Genomic DNA, 6,860 nt, shown 5'->3' on the forward strand with positions numbered 1-6,860 from the left:
CTGCCTTGAACCAGCACCCTGCCTTGAACCAGCACCCTGCCTTGAACCAGCATCCTGCCTTGAACCAGCACCCTGCCTCGAACCAGCTCCCTGCGTTGAACCAGCACCCTGCCTTGAACCAGCACCCTGCCTTGAACCAGCACCCTGCCTCGAACCAGCTCCCTGCGTTGAACCAGCACCCTGCCTTGAACCAGCATCCTGCCTTGAACCAGCACCTTGCCTTGAACCAGCATCCTGCCTTGAACCAGCACCCTGCCTTGAACCAGCATCCTGCCTTGAACCAGCACCCTGCCTTGAACCAGCACCCTGCCTTGAACCAGCATCCTGCCTTTATTAGGCACAAAGTGGACGAAACGGTCCAGAATAGAGTGAAACGGGGAGGTACTACCATCTGAACTTCCAATAAGAAATATGTTTTTTGTTTTATGTTATGCTACAGGGTGTGGCTTAATGAACAGTTGTCTTGTTTCATGTTTAGCTCTAATATGTGTTCATACGTTTGTAGTATTGCATTAAATAGTACTTGTTTTTTACACCCAAGACGCATAGCTAACAGTATAATTATGGCACCAAGGCATGGATTAAATTGATTACATTTATTAAATTGTCCCTCCTCATCTACACACAGTACCCCATAATGACAAAGCAAAAACTGTTTTTTTTATAAATGTTTGACATTTATATAAAAAAACTGAAATATCACATTTACAGTATTCAGACCCTTTACTCAGTACTTTGTTGAGGAACCTTTGGCAGCGATTACAGCCTCAAGTCTTCTAGGGTATGATGCTACAAGCTTGGCACACCTGTATTTGGGGAGTTTCTCCCATTCTTCTCGGCAAATTGGATGGGGAGCTTTCCTGCACAGCTATTTCAGGTCTCTCCAGAGATGTTCGATTGGGTCCAAGTCCAGGCTCTGGCTGAGCCACTCAAGGACATTCAGAGACTTGTCCCGAAGCCACCCCTGCGTTGTCTTGGCTGTGTGCCTTGGGTCGTTGTCCTGTTGGTAGGTGAACCTTCGCCCCAGTCTGAGGTCCTGAGCACTCTGGAGACGGTTTTCATCAAGGATCTCTCTGTACTTTACTTCATTCATCTTTCCCTCAAACCTGACTTGTCTTCCAGTCCCTGCCACTGAAAAACATCCCCACAGCATGATGCTGACACTACCATGCTTCACTGTAGGGATGGTGCCAGCTTTCCTCCAGACGTGACACTTGGCATTCAGGCCAAAGAGTTCAATCTTGGTTTCGTCAGACCAGAGCTCTGTCAGAGTGACAACCGGGTTCTTGGTCACCTCCCTGACCAAGGCCCTTCTCCCCCATTGCTCAGTTTGGCCGGGCGGCCAACTCTAGGATGGGTCTTGGTGTTTCCAAACCTCTTCCATTTACGAATCATGGAGGCCACTGTATTCTTGGGGACCTTCAATGCTGCAAAAATGTTTTGGTAGCTTTCCCCAGATCTGTGCCTTGACACAATCGTGTCTCGGAGCTCTGCGGTCAAATCCTTTGACCTCATGGCTTGGTTTTTGACATGCACTATCAACTGTGGGACCTTATATAGACATGTGTGTGCCTTGTCAAATCATGTTTCATCAATTGAATTGACCACAGGTGGACTACAATCAAGTTGTTGAAACATCTCAAGGATGATCAATGGAAACAGGATGCACCTGAGCTCAATTTCGGGTGTCATAGCAAAGGATCTGAATGCTTATATAAATAAGGTATTTATGTTTTTTATTTGTAATACATTTGCAAAAATGTCTAAAAACCTGTTTTCGCTTTGACATTGTGGTGTATTGTGTGTAGATGTATGAGTATGTTTATTTATTTAATCCATTTTAGAATAAGTCTGTAACGTAACAAAATGTGGAAAAAGTCAAGCGATCTGAATACTTTCCGAATGCACTGTAACACAGACAAAAAAAACCCAGACAATTCAAGGATTTCTCATGACTTACTTACCACGGGATGTGTTTAATCAAATCAAATCATGCTTTATTTATTCAGCACATTTCAGACATGGAATGCAACACAATGTGCTTCACAGGAAAAAACGAATAAAAAAACTATGAAAATAAAAGGTGAAATATTTACTACACAACAAACAAACATAAGATGAAAGAATGACACAAACTGAACAACTAAAAGGCAAAGCAAAGCTAAGAAGGTCTGTTTTAAGGTCTCTTTAAGATCTCTTATGTCCACAGTTTCAGCCCCCCTCAGGTTCTCTGGCAGGCTGTTCCAGAGGCTGGAGGCATAGTAACTAAAGGCTACCTCTCCATGCCTCTTGGTACCAGGCTTTGGGATAGTTAAAAGACCAGTCCCAGAGGACATGAGGGACCAACTTGGTACATAACTTAAAAGCACATCCAACATGTATTGTGGTGCACAATTGTGGGTTGATTTAGAAACCAATAGAAGAATCTTACTGTAAACCCAAAAGGATACCAACAACCAAAATGTCACATTCCGACATTACTCCAAGTAGCTTATTATTCATAAACATTCCACCACATACCTAGTTCAAGTGGCTGTCATGGTAATGTGAGACCCAGCCATACCCTGTAGATGCTTTGGCCTATTAAAAAAAAGGGGTTTCCATGGTAACATATTATTTCTGAAAAAGGATACACAAATCCTTTGATCCTGAACTCTTTCACAAAGAACACTAAAGACGGCTGTGCTTTTTGTTATCCTCCTCCCTACCCTTCAGCATAAACAACATGCCATTGTTGTCTCTATGGTGGACTCACCAACACGATATGACACATTCCTTCTACCCCAACACCTGTAAACAATGTTCAAATGGTACTTTGAAGAGCCACCTCCAACGTGAGGCATCATTCAACTTGCCCATCGCTCAATAAAGGTATTTTGGACAGCGTGACTCTCCTCTCTCTGGGTATCCAGATACATCAAGACAATAGGCTTACATACACACTGCTTTGAGATAATAATGCCACAGACCTGGGTTCAAATAGCATTTTAAAATCTTCCAAATACTTAAGCTGCTTGACTGGTTTTGCCTGGTGCAAATGGAACCAAAGTGTAAACACGCCCAACAGGCCCTCCGGGGTGGCTCAAGTCAAACCCTTAAAGTATCTGAAAGATTTCACTGTTTGACTGTTTCACTATTTCAACCCATGTCTGTTATGGGATGAGCAGAAGCCTTTCCTATAGAGAGGGCGAAAGCTGTTTTCCAGTAAGAGTGCTCCAGTAGCGGGTTAAGAGATACGTTTGCGCTCCTTTCCCCTGTTGTTGTGCCATCTGGCCCTCAGTATGTGCCCCGGGTAGTTGTCTGGAGAGATCGGCCAATCAGAGCCAGGCTGATGCCTAGTGCCCCAGTCCCACAGGAAATGATCCGACACCACTGTGCCACGAGGGCTGCAACCGCCCCGCCCCCAGTGGTACTCAGGATGTCTCAAGATATCAAGCTGTGGTCATGCTTCAAAGTGAAGTCTGTGATATCTAGTAGCTATACGTTTGCTGCTCCATATTTGAGCTTGAATTTTTATGATCTGTAAAATTTTAGATAGAAGGGTAAACACCTCTCTGTGTAGATCAGAAATATTAGGCTTGAAAAGAAGTCTCGCCACATGTTTGTGTGTCCGCCAAAATCACGTGCACTGACAGCGTTGTGATTCCTACTGTGCTCAGGGTCAGTGTCTCGTTCCCAAGGTCTCTGATATCTCCGACCCGCCAGACAGGAATGATACTTTGTACCAAGTACACTAGTACAGTAGTATGCTATTGTTTTTCTCCTTGAAACCAGGCTCTTCGGTACATTCCCCAGACTGATTACTCTACTACCCTACTATAGCCCATAGAGACTTGACCTCATTTTTCATTAAAACTATGAACAGTGATTGCTACTGTATGTCCAAGTGACTGTTAAAAAGCTGTTATCACCTCCTCATTCAGTCTCTGTTTTCATTCAGCCCAATGCCCGACCATAATACGCTTTGGAATGAGTCCCAAGTGGAACCCTATTCCCTGTATAGTGCACTACTTTTGACCAGAGCCCTATGGGAGGTAGTGCACTACTTTTGACCAGAGCCCTATGGGAGGTAGTGCACTACTTTTGACCAGAGCCCTATGGGAGGTAGTGCACTACTTTTGACCAGAAACCTCTGGGAGCCCTGTGGGCCCTGATCAAAAGTAGTGCAACTATGGAATAGGGTGCCATTTGGGACACAGGAGTGGTATTGCTTTTGCAAGATTGACATGTTTGCTTCCACTTTGCTATTACAAGAAAATTAAAATCATGTCGTTACCCCTCGGCCTGAAACACAACACCTGCCCTGGTTTTATGGGATGTTGATGAATAACTGCAAAAAATCGGGCTTCCCACCGAACACAAAGCGTTTTTATTTGTCCAGCTGTGAAGCAAGCCACCATTGCATATTAACAAGAGAAAAATAAGAAAATAAAAGTTTCATATTTTTGGGATCTGGCCAGAGTGAAAGGTCAGGTGAGGCCAGAGTGAAAGCTCAGGAGAGGCCAGAGTGAAAGGTCAGGAGAGGTCAGAGTGAAAGGTCAGGAGAGGTCAGAGTGAAAGGTCAGGAGAGGCCAGAGTGAAAGGTCAGGAGAGGTCAGAGTGAAAGCTCAGGAGAGGCCAGAGTGAAAGGTCAGGAGAGGTCAGAGTGAAAGGACAGGAGTGGTCAGAGTGAAAGGTCAGGAGAGGTCAGAGTGAAAGGTCAGGAGAGGCCAGAATGAAAGGTCAAGAGAGGCCAGAGTGAAAGGTCAGGAGAGGTCAGAGTGAAAGGTCAGGAGAGGTCAGAGTGAAAGGTCAGGAGAGGCCAGAATGAAAGGTCAAGAGAGGCCAGAGTGAAAGGTCAGGAGAGGTCAGAGTGAAAGGTCAGGAGAGACCAGAGTGAAAGATCAGGAGAGGTCAGAGTGAAAGGTCAGGAGAGGCCAGAGTGAAAGGTCAGGAGAGGTCAGAGTGAAAGGTCAGGAGAAGCCAGAGTGAGTCTTAATTAAAGCTGATCTGCAACATCAAAATGCCTTTTCTAATGATAGAGGCTGGGAACACAAGGCAACACACAGTAACAGAGTGTTTCTAATGATAGAGGCTGGGAACACAAGGCAACACACAGTAACAGAGTGTTTCTAATGATAGAGGCTGGGAACACAAGGCAACACACAGTAACAGAGTGTTTCTAATGATAGAGGCTGGGAACACAAGGCAACACACAGTAACAGAGTGTTTCTAATGATAGAGGCTGGGAACACAAGGCAACACACAGTAACAGTGTTTCTAATGATAGAGGCTGGGAACACAAGGCAACACACAGTAACAGAGTGTTTCTAATGATAGAGGCTGGGAACACAAGGCAACACACAGTAACAGAGTGTTTCTAATGATAGAGGCTGGGAACACAAGGCAACACACAGTAACAGAGTGTTTCTAATGATAGAGGCTGGGAACACAATGCAACACACAGTAACAGAGTGTTACTAATGATAGAGGCTGGGAACACAAGGCAACACACAGTAACAGAGTGTTACTAATGATAGAGGCTGGGAACACAAGGCAACACACAGTAACAGAGTGTTTCTAATGATAGAGGCTGTGAACACAAGGCAACACACAGTAACAGAGTGTTTCTAATGATAGAGGCTGGAAACACAAGGCAACACACAGTAACAGTGTTTCTAATGATAGAGGCTGGGAACACAAGGCAACACACAGTAACAGTGTTTCTAATGATAGAGGCTGGAAACACAAGGCAACACACAGTAACAGTGTTTCTAATGATAGAGGCTGGGAACACAAGGCAACACACAGTAACAGAGTGTTTCTAATGATAGAGGCTGGGAACACAAGGCAACACACAGTAACAGAGTGTTTCTAATGATAGAGGTTGGGAACACAAGGCAACACACAGTAACAGAGTGTTTCTAATGATAGAGGCTGGGAACACAAGGCAACACACAGTAACAGAGTGTTTCTAATGATAGAGGCTGGGAACACAAGGCAACACACAGTAACAGAGTGTTTCTAATGATAGAGGCTGGGAACACAAGGCAACACACAGTAACAGAGTGTTACTAATGATAGAGGCTGGGAACACAAGGCAACACACAGTAACAGAGTGTTTCTAATGATAGAGGCTGGGAACACAAGGCAACACACAGTAACAGAGTGTTTCTAATGATAGAGGCTGGGAACACAAGGCAACACACAGTAACAGAGTGTTACTAATGATAGAGGCTGGGAACACAAGGCAACACACAGTAACAGAGTGTTTCTAATGATAGAGGCTGGGAACACAAGGCAACACACAGTAACAGAGTGTTACTAATGATAGAGGCTGGGAACACAAGGCAACACACAGTAACAGAGTGTTTCTAATGATAGAGGCTGGGAACACAAGGCAACACACAGTAACAGAGTGTTTCTAATGATAGAGGCTGGCAACACAAGGCAACACACAGTAACAGAAACCAGAATATAACAATTGGCTTATAAAAGAAGTGTCAAAATGCCACCTGGATAAACCATCAAACAATTTTTAGGCGGTATATCTTTACGAAAACTTTAACCTCTCTCAAGGTGAACCTTGAAAGGTCAATGTCTAAAGACAATTTTTCTTTGAGGTCAAAACATGGTAGCTTGTCAACTTTTAGTAGCGCATTGGTACAAATCCTGTTAAGTGCACAACAAACTGCTGTACTGTTCATGACCACCAGGTGGGGCAAACATTGAAATTATACAAATGTTTATCTTGAACCACGTCAGTATTTGCCGGCATGCTGTAAAGTATTTAAAATGGAAAACCCAATACTCAAGTATAATAATATTAGACATTGAGGCAAACATAAAGCAAAGCAGTAGGAACAAATACTTTTACGAAA

At 44.1% G+C, this 6,860-nt stretch overlaps 1 protein-coding gene across 1 annotated transcript in view; it reads left to right on the plus strand.

Annotated features, from left to right (window-relative positions):
• Nucleotides 1-1,607: 1,607 nt before the first annotated feature.
• Nucleotides 1,608-6,860, plus strand: part of ankrd55 (ankyrin repeat domain 55) — a 64,130-nt gene continuing 58,877 nt past the window's right edge. The window contains exon 1 of the mRNA XM_090233684.1: nt 1,608-1,723. The gene's annotated coding sequence lies outside the window, so the exon portion shown is untranslated. The remainder of the gene's footprint in view (nt 1,724-6,860) is intronic.

The sequence above is a fragment of the Oncorhynchus mykiss genome, chromosome 5 (assembly GCF_057628025.1).
Source record: "Oncorhynchus mykiss isolate SJ-2025 chromosome 5, ASM5762802v1, whole genome shotgun sequence".
NCBI lineage: Eukaryota > Metazoa > Chordata > Actinopteri > Salmoniformes > Salmonidae > Oncorhynchus > Oncorhynchus mykiss.